The sequence below is a fragment of the Ammospiza caudacuta genome, chromosome 1 (genome assembly GCF_027887145.1).
Source record: "Ammospiza caudacuta isolate bAmmCau1 chromosome 1, bAmmCau1.pri, whole genome shotgun sequence".
Classification (NCBI taxonomy): domain Eukaryota; kingdom Metazoa; phylum Chordata; class Aves; order Passeriformes; family Passerellidae; genus Ammospiza; species Ammospiza caudacuta.
Window position 1 is genome coordinate 69,547,926 of NC_080593.1, and position 16,668 is coordinate 69,564,593.

General features: G+C 41.2%; 1 protein-coding gene across 2 annotated transcripts in view; it reads right to left on the minus strand.

Moving 5' to 3' along the window:
- Nucleotides 1-16,668, minus strand: part of FARS2 (phenylalanyl-tRNA synthetase 2, mitochondrial) — a 228,900-nt gene that overhangs the window by 57,810 nt on the left and 154,422 nt on the right. The gene's annotated exons all lie outside the window — the stretch shown is intronic.

The following is a 16,668-nucleotide window of genomic DNA, read 5'->3' on the forward strand; positions in this document are numbered from 1 at the left end:
GTAGCAGGGGAGGATGAGTGAGCAACTTTAGTGGGTACCTGGAATCTGGCCAGTGCCAAATCATGACACTCCATCACACCATGCCCTTTTAAACAGTCTTGAGGACTGGATATCTGAAGCTAAAAATGAAATCAATGTGCATGTGTATTAGCATGACCCTCTCTGGGCTCCTATCCATTCCCAACACAAATAATTTCTGAGATGCTTCTGTGTGTCTTTCATGTGTCAATATAATTCTTCTGCATTAACTCAGTCTCCCCACATGAGCCTTTGGCATCTCTGTCTCCCTCCTGCCAAGGGTTCCTCCTTGCTGTGGAGCTGGTTCCTAGCAGTTTCACTTGAAGCACACTGCCATGAAACCATCCTTCTCCACCCATCCTCTCTAACCAACCCACGATTTTCTAAATTTCTCTATATTTACCAATCAAACTGTCTCTACCAGAAGTGGTTTTCTCAATCATTCCCTTGGTCTGACTATTCCTGTCAATTTTCTCTGAATTTCCTCCATATCCTTGTTGAAATGGAAATCCTAAACTGTGCACAGCGATCAGCCTACACACAAGAGGGAACCATGAAAGCCCACAGCCTCATCTCCCTTCCCACATGCCTTCCAAGGACTGGTAAAGCATCAGTAGCATGGTGGATTCACAGACTCCTATTTTTGCCCTTGAGTATTACCTTTCCAAATAAGAGAATGGAAACAACACGAGGCTAATGGCCACATTCCTGTCAAGAGCAGCACTGAAGAAAACATTTCCTTTGACAGACCTCAAGGTGGCCCAGTGGGGATTTGGGACTACCCTCCATTCCTAGCTTGCCCCAAGGCATCAGAAGTGCCATGCATGCTTTGCAAATGCATCTCTCTTCCAGGGCGAGGGCTGTATGCACACATCCCTCTCTCACTGACTGTGCATCCAGATCTGTCTATACATCTGACATCATGTTTATTTACTTCAAATGAGAATTCCAATTATAGCACCAAATTATTCTGAGGGGGTAACAACAAAGATGCTGCTTTTGGTCCAACATGGATTTATTTCAAAGTGATTTCCAACATGCTGCTCAGCAGCAGAAGTTGTAGGATTGCACACCACAAGGCGGGCTGCCAAAACTCAGCTCTGCTGCAGCTGAGCAGGCAGAAGTTCAACATAAACAAAAATAATTGAAAATGAAAACTGGGGGAAGAGGAAGGGGAGGGGAATAGGCAAAGGCTAACGCTGAGAAAGAAAACCCTAAAATTCACAAAAACATTCTCAGGAAGGAGGGACTACACCTTCATCTTAAAAAACAGTGTAAAGAAGCATCCCAAAATGGGTTTGTCTCAGCACTGCCAGGAATTGCGAGAGCCAGTAGAAGATTTTAGATTCAGCTGCAGCTCAGATGAGCTTCTTCACATGCTCAGAAAGTGGCCACACATTTTCAGAACACAGGAACTCAAACATCAGTGTGGCTTAAACTAAAATCCCCTGGAAAGCAGGAGCAGAATTAGTATCATTTTCTAACTCTTATTAAAAGAACAACATTTAATTGCTTAAAAACTAAAAGGAACTATTAAGCCACCTTTCCAACCTTGGCTGCTCAGATGTTTGTGCCACTCACTGCGACACAACTAGAACTGTAGAAGCCACAGAACTATAATTTCAGAGAGACTTTGGAATTATGGATAAAGTAAGAGTAATGTAACTTGTGTGGAACAGGTAGGGCTTTGCAGACAATTTACTGAGGTTATTTTATTTACTTTGACAACATCTGCTATGTTGATACTGCAGTCAAACCTAAAAAAAAAAAAGTGTTTGCTAGAGACTCCTCCTTGATGGGATCTGCAGCCACAGCCTGGAGAGCAGCATTGGAAGATCAGCTGCTGGAAACTATGCAGGAAAACATGGAGAGAAAGACTCCATACTGGGACAAAGGGATGATCTGAGGTGGTCACAAAGAACTGAACTGTCTTCTCACAGAAGAAAAATTGCTTTGGTATGCTAAGCACTATTTTTACTGAGCTCTTACAATTTGTTGCTATTTTGGGGCATTAAAACATTGTACCTCAGCAGAAATTAATGGAATTTCAAATTTCAAATCAATGGAATTTCAGGGGGAAAGGCATCCAAATAGGCACTACTGCAACTGAGAAGCCAGTGGGAGCTCAGGAAGCACTGGGATAAAAGGTTGTCTTAAGGAAGTAGCAGGAATTTCTCTGAAAAAATGTCAGGTTAAAAAATTGTATTATTTGCTACCAGAATTAAATAGTGTTTCTCAGCCTGTTGCAAACACACCACTGAAATGACTGGAGAAAAAAATCCCATGTGCTTAATTCTACACACAGAGGAACAAAGTCTGAAAGAAAAATGACCTCACAACAGAGCATTCCAAGTATAGCACAAATATTTGTTGACAATAAATTAAAAAAATCCTAAATATTTGAGGCAGTGATACCTCTTTTACAGAACAGAGGCAATACGATGAATGGTGGCTTTTTCTTTACTCCTATCTCTTCATCCCAACATCCAGTCCAGCTTGTGACTTAGACTAGAAACACAGATAAAGACAGGTAAAAAAAGCAGTGTTGTTGTGGGTTGATGCTGGCTGGATGCCAGGCACCCACAAGAGCTGCAGTGGGACAGAGGAGAGAAAATTTCCTCTGAGAGAAAGGATTCATGCATTGACATAAGGCCTGGGAGAGATTGCTCACTAAACACCACCATGGGCAAATCAGGCTCAACTGGAAATATAAAATGAATTTATTACAGACAAAATCAGAGTAGGATTATGAGAAGTAAAATAAGCCCTTAAAAAACACCTTTCCCACAGCCCTCCCTCCTTCCCAGCTGTACCTCCTACCCAAGCAGCACAAGGAGACAGGGAATGGGGTTATGGTCAGTTCATCACCCAAGGCTTCTCCCACTGCTCAGGGAGATGAGTCCTTCCCCTGCTGCACTGTGGGGTCCCTCCCTCTCTGTGAACTTCTCTGATGTGTCTCCATCCCACGAGCAACAGCTCCCTGTGAACTGCTGCAGTGTGAGTCCATCCCACAGGCAACAGCCCTCCCAAAACTGCTGCAAGCTGGGCCTCTCTTTCCACAGGGTGCAGTCCTCCAAGGATAGGCTGCTCCAGCCTGGAAGTAGGGCCCCCTCTCTCCATTGGGTCTCCAACAGGATCACAGCCTGCTCCAGGGATTCACCAGCTCCAGAATAGATTCCTCCATGGGCTATGGGTGGATCTCTGCATTCCCCACGGATCACCATGGGCTGCAGAGGCACAGCTGCTTCTCCATGGTCTGCACCACAGGCTGCAGAGGAATCTCAGCTCTGGCACCTGGAGCACCTCCTGCCCTCCTTCTGCACTGCCCTTGGTGCCTGGGTGTTGCTTCCCACCTTTGTTACCATGGAGGTGTTACCATCATCTCTAACTGGCCCAGCCTTGGCCAGCAGTACGTTCATCTTTGGAGCCATCAGGATTGGCTCTGCTGGACATGGTGGAAGCTTCTGGCAGGTTCTCACAGAAGCTACCTCTGTGCCCCCCCCACTACCAAAAAACAGGCCATGAAAACCCAATACAAGTGTAAATAATTGTATTACAAAATTTATTGCCAGAATAAGTTTTCAAAAAATAGATAGAAATAAAATCCAGCAACATAATAAGAGAGTTTGCTGCAGGAAAGCCATCTTCCAACAGATCAAGAATTTTGCTCAGCACAAATACAGTAAGCAAAAGCTAAAATCTTCCCAAAGCTACAAGAAAAACAAAACACTTTAAATATTCTAACATAAAAGCATAAAAGCCAGCATAGAAGTCAATGCCATGGATACCAGCTCACTCTGACCTCCACATCTAAAAAATATATGGAGATAATAAAGGGTCCTTGAGTCAGACAGCAAAAGTTATTAGTCAAGAAAGATGACTGAATTAGGAAGGACTGACAAGATCAGGGCTGTTTATCTTAAAGAACAACAGGACTAAATAAATAGACACAGTTTGATGAAAGTTAATTAAGAAATATTTTTTTCCTTGCCCTCCTACTACAAAGTCAAACAGAACTAAATCACTTTTCAAACTGATACTTTAAAAAGAACGGGTGGATAACTTTTAGGACTCAATGCCACAAAGTACTAGTGATGACAAGAACCAAGAGGATTAAACTGCAATTGGCTTTTTACATGAACAGTCCCTGCCATTCCACTATAAGCAAACAATAACAGACGGGGATTAGGGAGTTGTTCTGTAACAGAGGCATCATTCCCTAACAATTCAGGGAAGGACTTCATACACCACCCTCTGTAGCATCCTAGTTGTGCTACTGCTGGCTACATGATACCCAGCTAGAGGGACACTCATCAGATCACTCCAGCACTCCATGTTCTGCCATCAGAACTGTCTGGTGGCAATAGGTGAGATCTTCATGACAGATCTTCCACCTGGAAATCATGCATGCATCCTCCAAGGCATGCCTGGTATCAAGCAGCCTTGATTAGAGCAGTCAAACTTCTGCAGTGAAGGTAAATTTTTTGCAATCTCAGTTGCAGTGCTTAATAATGCTTAGGCAAACCGGCCTTCACTTTTTAGTCACCTGAGAGTTTATTTTCCATTCTGTCTTTACATCTTTTAGTTTAATATAAAAGTTAATAATTTCAGAATTTTATTTTTTGAGACACAGTAACAAACTACAGGCAAACCCAAGAACACCCTGATTGCATCTTTCTGACACTACTCAAAGAAACTCACTGATGCTCTTCCAAAGCATTTATGTTTCTTTTTAAGACAGCCTCCCCACAATCTAATATGATTCTTTACCCTTCGGTAATGGAAAAGCTGATGGTCCTCCCAGCACCCAAATGCCTATCCATGGAGAACAGCAAACCAAACAACATGATGAAGGAATATAAACCAGGTAAACCAGGGTGTGCTTGCAACACAAAGTCCAACTTGGCAAAGGCAAGCTCAGCAGTGGCTGGTTACCTCCTCCATCCCTTCCTTCCTCGCCCCATGCTTGCATACGTAAGGAAAACTCCACATTCTTAGTTACAGCTTCAGCTGCTCTTTCATCTTCTATGCTTGACTGGCCTGGTGTTGCAGTATGAGAATATTTCATAATAAATCTATGTTTTCATTTGTCCTTAGTAAAGTTGGGGATGATTGATGTTTCAGTCAGAGTTGAGCAGTTATCACAATATATTAAAATGTGGCTGGCACAGTATAAGTGTATTCCTACAACATCTAGGTGCCTCCTGTAGTTTCAAAATACCAGAAAACTGGAAGGACTTCTGAATGCAACTGTAATGCAAATCTCATCATTAACTACCACTTTACTGAGCAAATATCAACATCTCTCTCCTGAATAACAAGAACATTTCTAACCCCAGTCATCGTATTTCTTAATGGAGAACCAAATTCATCGGCAATAAAGTCCAGGTTCCCGGAAGAAAAATTGCTCTGTGCTCTCCCAGACAGACTGGGTTTTAATGAGGAAACCACAAAGGGCCTGATCCTAACCCCACATAAGTCAATGGGATGGCTTCTACTGACTTCAGTGGACTTTGGAAGGAGATCTAAGGTCCTGATTTTGCATTTGTCGCACTGTCAGCTTCACTGAAAGCCACAGGGAGTTTCAGTGTCAGTCAAAGAAGAAAAGTTCTTCAAGAACTAATATTATTCCTTTCCCCAATATTGAAAATTCCCCATTATAAGCAGGAAAACGAATAATAAATTTTTGAGAATTTAAGAATGCATTTTCAAAAAAAAAAAGAATTCTTTGGGATGACATTCAGGAGGCTCATCTTGTGCCAACCTTGATTGTGAAGAAAGTTAAGTGCTCCAAATGTATTGTATAATCTTTTCCAATATCACTTACAGGTGGCTTGCTGACAGCATATTTTATTTTCAAGTCTACTTTTTTTAGTAGTCGTGTTTTCCAGCACCAAAATGGTCTGTTCATGTGGAACTGGTGGAATATACTGGAACACACTAATACACTGGCATAGTAACTTACCATGGATTACAGGTTGCATGGGGCTTTTTCATTTACAATCTATAACACAGAGTTTAAAACACATAACCTTTTCCCCCGGTATGGTATTTTTCTTTCTACTGTTGTGCTCTGCAAGACATTACTTCAGTGTACACCTTCTTTAATGATCTCAATAAATTACCTGTAAGCTTTGAGTTAAGGACACAGTTCTACAATTAAAACTAATAGCCATAATTGCAGCATCTCTCTAAGGTGCTGCTGCTCTCTGTTGGCTGTACACTATTGAAACACAGCTGGGGTCAACAAACAAGAGTTCTTCAGGACTGAGCATAGCATTTCCTCCATTTGAGAGTCTGACCAGTCACAGATTTTAGCTCTTGCCCATCAAACATGAAGCACCTTTGGCTATTTGGTTACCACCGAATGTGTGCACGTACATTATTTCCCTGTGGATGCTTCTTTTTATTCCTAATTACAATGAAAATGAGTTCCCACAGTACCCAGTAATTTCAGTGGGAGCTGCTAACATTTAGAAGCCCTGAAAATAAGGACTCATTTTATAAAGCCAAACCCAAGAATATCTGCATTAGCAGACCCTAAAAAAAATTGTGCCTATGTGACACAATAAAACACTTGGCTTTGTGTAATTGAGCCTAGCCATTGACTTCAAGAATAACTTGGATCTGCTGCACCATCCTAGTAGAGCTTCACTTTCCCAATGCACATCCCATCTCCCCAACACAACTGAAGGCAATGTTCTGACCTAAACTGTTAAAATTCCATTGTGGCTTGTCAGATGTGTCACTTAATACTTCAGTCTGTGTTGCTGGCCCACAGGATGAGGGTGGCAATATCTCAGCTGAGAACCATGAGTCCTTCATATATCAAGGTAATAAAAAAACCCCACAAGAATCAGTCTTCATCTGTCTCATTTCTGGTGTTCATTCACAAAGAACGAAGAGTAATTAATTTCCTTACTATTCATCTGTCCCACATATGTACTAATAGGCATGAAAATACTAAACATAAATCTTTTCTTCATCCTCAGAATGATTTTTAAAAGGCGCCCTTTCCTTGCATTTCTGTGTGATGCCTGATAAATAATAGATCAGTTGCATGGTGTTCATTTTAATATTAATGTTATCAGACAGCATTTGAGAGAACTGGGGCAGAAACCCAAAATCTGGAAGAATTTGGTATGGCAGCAGTCACCATCCAGAAGTATTTTTTTCAGCTCAGGTCCACCTCTATAATATACAGACCTTATGGGGTGTGCAGGACCATGAATTTTCACCATTGCAGACTAGGAAAAACAGTTCTGCACAAGAGTAGCCTCCACATCTGTTCTACAAGGTCAGCAATCCACTATGATTTCTCTGAACTTAGAGGCACTCATGAGCCTATTGCTATCCCTTGTGCATCCTGTGGCAGCTGACTCCTTTAGCCATTTTTCACCATCCCACTGCTTGTCAATAAATCACCCTGCTAATTCCTGTGACACCTGCTGTGAAGTGCTCTGGGAATTGTGGCAAAGATTTCTGGGCTGCATCTGAGAACTGGTGGTGAATGGCTGACTTCAGGGTGACATGATGAAGAAAGGTTAAGGCTCTTCAGCTGAGCAGCCTCTTAGAAATGATTCATTGTGACTCCAGCAATCCCTTTTCTATACAGCAAGTCTGTCCTCTGCATCTGCCTGAACACGTAAGGGGTTTGATGCTTGTCTTCTGTGTTGCTCACATACTTAACTTTCCCTCTCTTATTACCTGGGAAGGGTGATTACATTTCCTATGGAATATCACCAGTGATACATCACACTTCAGGGCTGTGTTTCCCCCCACTCTCTAATGGGAACCTGTGGTTACTTCATCTTTTCCTTCCTTGAATACTAATCCTCCCACAAACCTCTGTGTTAGCCACCAGCCTCCCAAAGAATAATGGGACTGCTACAGATGCTCATTTATAGTAAATTATTTTCAGTTAGTAAAGACAATTCTCTCAGTGAAGACTCTGGAGAGCCAGGGATGGTACAGCAGAACACTGTCTGCCCCACAATTGATTTGAATACAGTGGTTTGAAGAAAACCTCAGACTTAATAGGAACCCATTAAGAACAGCTATTTGCATGGTGCCTGTCTGAACACTGAGGACAGCAAAGAAAGTAGAATCTGTCTATCATGGTCAGCTGATTATTCCTTTTTTTATTCTTCCACAATTAGATGGTCTTCAAATAAACATTGGCACCAGAAATCTGAACTAGCAGTCACAAGCTGTGTAAAAAGACCCAAGTTACAGAACTCACTTGATTTTTGTATAAAGCAAGAAATTTTGGGTTGTTTTGGGGTTTTTGCGCTTGCTTTTTCTACAGGAAAGACTTCCCCACTCCTCATTCCTCTCGTAGTTCTTCATGACACTTGGATTTGGATAGGGAACTGCTATCTGGGGACTGTAAAAGCAACCCAGAGGAATTAAGTATCTGAATCCACACTGGAATTCAAAAGCTGTAGGCCAAGCAGTTAAAAAACTTTGAAAAGGGTGCTTAACAAAAGTATGCAGACCGATTCCAAATCTGCAGATATACAGATAACAAATGCAGCACTGAAAAGGTCTGCTTCCAAATCAAACAATACTTCCTAGCTTGTGCTGTGGAAGTGCATACTCATTTTTGCTGTCCTGACTTCTTCCTATTTTGTACTACAAAAAAGCTGGAACAAGGGTGTGCATATATATGTACATATTTACTCAATTGATTCTCTATATTCATTTCAATCAGGAATGTTTTGCCAGGGAGGAAAAGGAAGAATTAAAAGCTTCTCAGTCCTGTTTCCTAAAAAAACCCCAAAAACTCAAAAAAACCAAAACAAAAACCAAACCAAAACAAAAAGAAACAAACGAAAAAAAAAAAAAAAACACCAAAAAAAAAAAACCCTAGCAGATGGGTGCTCTGGGCTCCATGAACATCCTTGCCACTGTGCAGAATATCTGGGAAAGCTGAACTCCAACAGTCTCAGTCCTGCTGAAGAACAGCAGGGCACCATGACTGCTATAAAGCAGGGAGTGCAAGATCTGCTGAAGCCATAGATCAATCAGCATGGCAGGGTTACCTTGGAGTTCCTGACATGAAGTGCAACTCCTGGCTCCTTTAAATTTCCTTCAGGCAGTCAGGATGAAAACCTTATCACTTGAGAGCTTATCTCAGCTCTGCTGGGCCATGAACAGAACCTGTATGTCTTCATAAAGCATCTCTTTCTGAGCAGCCCAGTGTTTACTCTAAATTAATTTGGCCAGAAAGTCCCTGACCATGTCCAAGCAGGGGCTGCTGTGAGAATGGACCTGCTGTTTCTACACAGCCGCTGTTCTAAGGAGAAAAAGGCAGCAAAGAAGAAGAGCCCAAAGAGTAGCTGAGGCCACTCTGTGAATCAATCAAACAGCACTGGCTGTTGGGTTGGTCTGGGGCACAGGGAGTGCTTGATACACATATTTACCAGGAGTGAAATGTGCCCAAACTTCATTACACACACATCTTCTAAGCCAAAGCCCACCAGGCAAAAGAATCATAAAACTATCATTGAATGGTTTGGGTTGGAAGGAATTTTAATATTATCTAGTTCCCAACTACCTGCCATGGGCAGGGACATCTTCCACTAGACTAGGTTGCTCAAAGCCCCATACAACCTGGGCTTGAATATTTCCAGGAATGGTGTTAAAGTATGGTTGTTAAAATTATTAGAGAGATGTTTCTGCCTGAATTAAGGAGCAAACAACACCATATGCTATAGTCAATAGTACAGATTTTTAACAGTAACTGTGAGTGAGAGAGGGAGAGACAAATAAATAGAAAAGAGTGGGGGGAGAGGGGGAAGAAATAGATTAACAGTTAAAAAAAGCACCCCACCATTGTGGATGCTGATGGCATCCCATTGGTCCTCTTCTGATCTTCTCAGTGGGAACAGTCACCTCTACCAGAGGTGGGCAAGCCCACAAAACAGTCCAGTGGCTTTATTCACTCAGGATCAGGTGGGAACACCCAGGTACCTCCCCTGGAGTGGAGAGCTGGGAGTTTTACACTGGATGATGCAATACTTTGGATCAGAGGACACTTCAGGAGTGTTTGATGGTTTATGACACCTTCAGCCTTTTATTACACCTTATGAAATATTACAGCAATTATAGCATATCAGCAGGGATGAATACCCTCAAGCCATGTATAAATGTCCTGATACTACTCCAGAAGGGATTTTTCATAGCTGAGCCACTTGTGTAAGAACTTTGGCATGATAAAAAGCATTTTCCTTGCTTCCAAGGATTTGCCTCTTGTCAGCCCCTTCCTTTATCTTGTTCAACACCTAGCTGTGGCCTCCTGTGATGGGTATATACAGTCCTGCTGCACCTGGTGGAAGTGGTCAATTGTTTGAGTCATTAACCATCAACAGCCCAGTCTCTCAGAATGGGGCATCCACAACTTCTCTGGGCAACCTGTTCCAGTGCCTCACCACCCTCATAGCAAAGAATTTCTTTCTAGTTTAAACCTAGCCTCTCTCAGCATGTCCTGTTACTACATGCCCTTTTAAGAAGTCCCTCTCCAGCTCTCCTGCAGGCCCCCTTTAGGTATTGAAAGGTGCTCTGAGATCTCCCTGGAGTCTTCTCTTCCCCAGGCTGAACAACCCCAACTCTCTCAGCCTGTCTTCATAGGAGAGGTGCTCCAGCCCTCTGAGTGTCTCTGTGGCTTTCTCTGGACTTGCTACAACAGGTCCACATCTTTCTGATGTTGGGACCCAGAGCTGGATGCAGCACTTCAGGTGTTGTCCCACAAGGGCAGAACAGAGGGCAGAATCCCCTCCCTCCCTGCTGGCCATGCTGCTTTGGATGCAGCCCAGGATACAATTGGCTTTCTGGGCTGCAAGTGCACAGTGCCACGACATGTGGAGCAACCAACACCCAAAATCTTCTCATCAACCAACACCCTTTCTGTGCAGGGCTGCTCTCAAGCCATTCTCTGCCCAGCCTGTATTTGTGGCATTGCTCCAACACATACAGACAACCATGCCATCAGCATGACTGCAGCAGGAAGGACAGAAAAGGTTCTTATTCTCAAGAAAAAAACAGGTGGCATTGATCCTGGTGAGGACAAGAAAGGGAAAAGAGAGAAGATGGACTGGTTGTCCTACTGTAGTGGTTTAACTAGCCACAATGTGGTCATGCTCTACTGTGACAGCTGAAGAAAGGCTCAGAAGTGAATGAGAATCCTCTCACAGATCCTTCCACGAACCCTTAATCTATTTCAAAAATGTTATAGTCTGACATTCATGTGACCAAATGCAGGGGGAAAAAAAATGGAGCTGGAGAACATTTTTCATTAATTGAAAACCAATTCTCTGCTAGCTACTGTCAAAAGCAGCTTCTGGGTTGTTTTTCTCTGCAGAGAGGCTGCTGCTGGGACTTTGCCAGTTCAGCAGTTAAAGGTAATCGCAAAGAATCCCTTAGCAAATTGTAAAGTGCTCAGGCTGAAGAATAACAAGGTGTTTGGGGACTGACTTGATTGTTTTAATTTGCGTAATATTAGCAGCAAGAAGCACTTAAGAATTATTCTGCTTAATTCACCTATTCCAGAAGCAAGACAAAACCAAGCCAGCTTTAATGAATAAACCAGACCTAAAAGTATTTCATTTTATCTCCATGTATATAAGGAAAGTGCAAAATTTGGCATCTGGTGGAAAGTGATAATCTTACATTGTATTTTCTATGCACTAACAAGAAGCTAGGGGCATGCATTGACACAACACAGCAGTTAACAGGATCTGACTCTTTACTGTCAGATCTCTTCCTTTTACTGTTTGGAAAAGAAGAGATACAGGTCATCTGAGTACTCCCAAAATCTCTAAAGATGGTGCCACAGTGCACCAACCTTCCTCCTTCACAGCAGCCAATACATTTCCTCTCACTTCATTTAACAGACTGTGACAAATGTGCAGATCTCACCCCACAAATGTGCAAGTAATTGACTCAAATGCAAGAATAAATCCTTTCTTACCTATTCCCCTTATATTTTTAACAGCATAGCCGTCAAAACACAGCAAATCAATTTTTCCCCCTTACTGTCCTCAGTCTGCCTTTTCAGGATATTTTTAGTCGCTCTGATTAAAAATTTACCTCTTAAGTACACTGAGGACACAGTGCATGTCTAGATTACAATTTTGTGTAACTTTTTCAGTCTACCTGTGTATCTTCCTTGCAAAGGAAGATGTGGAGCCGTATCTTTCCTTACTTTCCTTATCTTTCTAACAAAACAGAAATATTAGTAACTAACTTTGAAAGACCAACAGGAAAATACCTTCACAGCAAAATGCAGAAAATACATCTTCAGAAGGAAGATGTGAGGCCATAACATGTCATGGGATTACACAAGATACCTTACACAAGAGAAACATGGCATGCTAAACTGGAAAACACACTTGCAGGTCTTGCCCAAAGCAAAGATAAACAACCTCAGCATTTCTGTATTCTGTCTTTGGTGCTGCATTTTAGGGGACAAGTTCTCACCCCTGGACTCTTATCTCCCTCTGCCCTCTTCATCAAGGACAAGGTGGGTCACAAATGTCTTGTGTCACTTCTATCACATATTCTACCATATATGATTAACCACTACTTCTTCTATTATTTTGTCCAGATATGCTTTAATTACCATGCCTGAAATTCTGCATGTGTGCAGCCACAGTACTTATCTGAATGTCACCAAAACTGTATGAATGAAGGAATGTAAATCCCTCTTCCTGGGATTCTCTGCATTGATCTGCTTATTCGTAGCAGGCAGAGACCTTTCTGCCTTTTGACTGCCATTCAGCTACCCTTTCTTTTTTCCTGTGAAACCTGTTTCCTATCCGAAACTGGAGAAGTCTTGACTACTGAAAAAGAGATTACTTTCTGATTTAATTTCTGAAGCTAATCTAATTCATATTGATTAGACAGCTTAGACAAGTTGGGTAGTAGAAGGCCTAAACGTAAAGATATGGAGGATAAAACAGCCATTGCAAAAAGTAAGGGAAACACCCCTTTCTCTTCTTATTTTAGTATCAATAAAGTCCAAATTTTTTTTTTTTTTTTTTTGCAAATGTTTGTTCACTAAAATGTTCCAAGGGGGAAAATGTCAGCTAGAAATCCTCACTCATTGTGTATTTGCACAGCAATGCTTAAAGGTCCTTAAAGACCTCCGAGGATTTGAAAGAAATAATTCAGTCAGGTAGCAAAAACAGTGCCACTGCCTTCCGGTGGCTGGTTACATGGCTCATGGGGCATCTGACAACTCCAGGTGAGTCACAGTGAACTCACTTCACACATCATACAAGGAGAAATGCAGTCTACCATCCAAATGCATGAAAGTCTAACTGTTTGAAGCTAATGCATCAAGTAAAAATAGCTGCAATACACAGGATGGACATGCAATACACAGGTGGAAAATGTTCTGCTCATTGCAAAGAGACACTTCTTCTCTGCTTTTCTTACTGATAGCCTGCTCTTGTTCTTGCCAAAACCACCACAGCTTCACTCAGTTTTCTTGGCACTTAAAAAAGTCACAACTTTTCCTTCACATATGCTGGCTGATTCTTTATATACCTGAGTAACAGGTGTGTTGCAGCCCTGTTTTGCATTATTCATCTTGGATGAGGTTAAACCCTGACTGTGTGACACATCACACATTACTCAGTTTACCTCAGTGCTGTGTTTTGATTTTGCTCAGTTAAGTTTACCTAGGACACATTTAGGCTGGAACAGTTCTTATGAGACTCCTTTCATTCTGCTCTATCTTTAAATTGCCTGCGCTTCCCTAAAAGTTGTCTCAATATTATTGCCTTACAAAGCAGATGATCAAGATTTACTTGATTTCAGGCATCTCTTCCTTGCTTAAACAACTACTTGCCCCATGCTCTTTCCTGCCCCCACTTTCCTTTTCCCTGTAGAGAAATATGTTTTCACTGCTAATACACACCATAACTGCAATGTACTGCAGAATGGGTATCAGTCCAAAGCCCAGTGAAATCTTGAAAGGTTTCTGAACCACAGAAAAGAAAACTACACAGTATTACACAGGCAGCCTCTATAAAGGATCTTCATTTAAAGACCTCTTTTTGTGTTATAAATTGGTTTTATTTGTGTAACATTTTCTACCTTCAGATCTTTATAGTCCAATAACTAAGAAAAGCAGTTTAAGAAGGAAAATGAGACTACCAAATGTCCTAATTCCTCATGAAACTGGTGTTTTTAAAGGATTAAAAAAATCTGAATTTTAAATTCTAGAAGTGATTAAATACAAGCAGGAACTTAATAAGCTGCTTGTAAGTAACTAACATTCAAAACAGCAGCACTGCAGTTTTTCCAGTCCTAGACACTTTTCTCCCATCCTCCACAGCAGATTCACTAAAAATTCAAGATAATGATTACAAGTACCTAGATCTGTAACATACACATCCATAGCAACGCTGAGGATCTCTTATGTTAATTTCTGTGCCCAGAGACTTTTCTGCAACACTGAATTAAAGAAACCACTGTATCATTCCCATAACAAGATGATTATCTAGGAATTAAGACTAAGTAGAAAACTCTTTTCAAAACAGTCTTTTCAGTCTTCCAAGGCTTTTAAAAATCAAACAAAATTACTGATGTCGTTTACATCATCAGTTCTCAAAAGTTACATATCTGCACACATCCTGTTCTAAAAAGAAAGGGCAAAGTAACCATTATGAAAGTCTTCATTTATGATTCCTTGTTAATGCAGTAGAAAATCTCCTTAGAATTACTGATTTTTAATGGGACATTTGAAAAGATTTCTTTTACTGTTGTTGCAGGTTAAAAAACCAACATCACTTACCAACAATCCATTAGTGTCACCTCTCAAATTCTTCAGATGTAAAGGTGAGAAATTTTTCCTTCTTAAAGTGTCAAAACATATTTGGATGTCTGCTGAGTGAGGTTTAAATGGTTTAGAGAACAAAACTAGTAAAAGTCCTAAATCTGTTTGACAATTCTCTGTGAGCAATCAACCTTCCCTTGTATTTGCAGCAGTCACAGAGGGAACCAAAGGTGTATTCCTCGAGGAGGAACAACTGTCATCCCTGGAATACGTTCTGCATGTGTCAAAGCATATCAAAGGAGAAAACACACATAGTAGAAATCCCGAGTAGTGAATGCTGTCCCTACCTCCCCACTGTACTGGTATGGAAGCCAATGTTCTCAGCAAAGAAGAGAAACATAACCTGTGAGTTGAGCCATGACTGATGCAGTGCTGCTGGCAGGCTGCCACAGCTTATGTGGATTTCCCCAGTAAGATGCTCAGAGTAATCACAGAATAATACTGCCACTGTTTGAGGAAGCAGGGAACAAGATTTCTCCAAACTTTCAGGCTTGGAAGAGCTGCTTGCACTACACATAGGATTTTCCCCCAAGAGATGATGTAACAACGAAGATAATTGCTGGTCTGGTATCACTGAGGAGAATGCAGACAAAAAGTGCCAATGAGCACTGAGGTGTTACGCATACAATAAACTTCTGGCATGAATGAATGGAAGGATCAGTTCCAGAATGGAGTTCAACAACCCAATTTTTACCAAAAAATGTTGATTCTACTGTTTGAGAACCATCATGATAGAAGACAGCAGGATCTGTGTGCAGAGCCTTCAATATCTACGTACTTGTGCTAGACTGATACTATGGTGCACTCCAAGTGACAATAAGAAGTCACCTATACCTGCAATAAACTTGTTTCCCAATTTCCCTCAAAGATATATTCTGTTCTTTACAATGAAAAATACTCATTATCTTATCCTAACCTGTATTCCTCTTCTGCACACACCATCTTGAGTAAAATGTGTACTTTTGCATGATTTGCACACGAGAAAGACTCAAGAATTAATGACTCGAAGCTTTAAGATACCCATACAAATTTCATTTCCATTTCTGTTTCTTCACATAGCACAAACAGTCTCATATAACACTACACAAAAAGGGTAAAAAGGAAAAAACCCTCAGAAAATAAAAATCCACTGTAATGCCATGAAAACTAGGGCACAGAACAATCAATTCATCTGGCCTGCATCACATACCAAATTCAAAAGAACACGAGAGTTAAATACCTGGATGTAGAAAGCAGAAAATAAAAAATCTATAGGTGTTGGAGAACAGCATGAAACATTTTCCTGTTATCTTAAATAAAGGTTTATTATTTGCCTTCCTACAGCACTTTAAAAAGTCTCAAGACAAATTATTTTAAACCTCAGTTTTAGAAAGCTAGATAGCCAGCAGCTTTTTTATTTCTTGATTTGGAAACAGCAAATTGAAAAGCAGTACATATGTAATAGCTGATACTTGCCTGCTTTTGAGGCAACTGTTATTACCAGTTGGGCAAATACCCTGCGCACTCCCTGGTCATGTCAGTGCTGCAATACCCATATAATGTTCTGAAACCCAAGAGATTGTTCAACAGCATAGAAATAAGTGTCAGAAAGATATGAACAAGGTCTTTTTTTTTCCCTCACAGTTGAACACCAACAATAGCATTCTGCAACAAACCATATTAGTACTGACATTATAGTAAAGGTCTTCTAGTGTGCCAAGACTAGAAGAAGAAAGGAAGAGAACTAGGAGACAAACTTCATTCACTTAGCAAAGAGCAGGACTAGAATGTCAGACACGCGCCGGACAGGAGTGTCACACACTGCC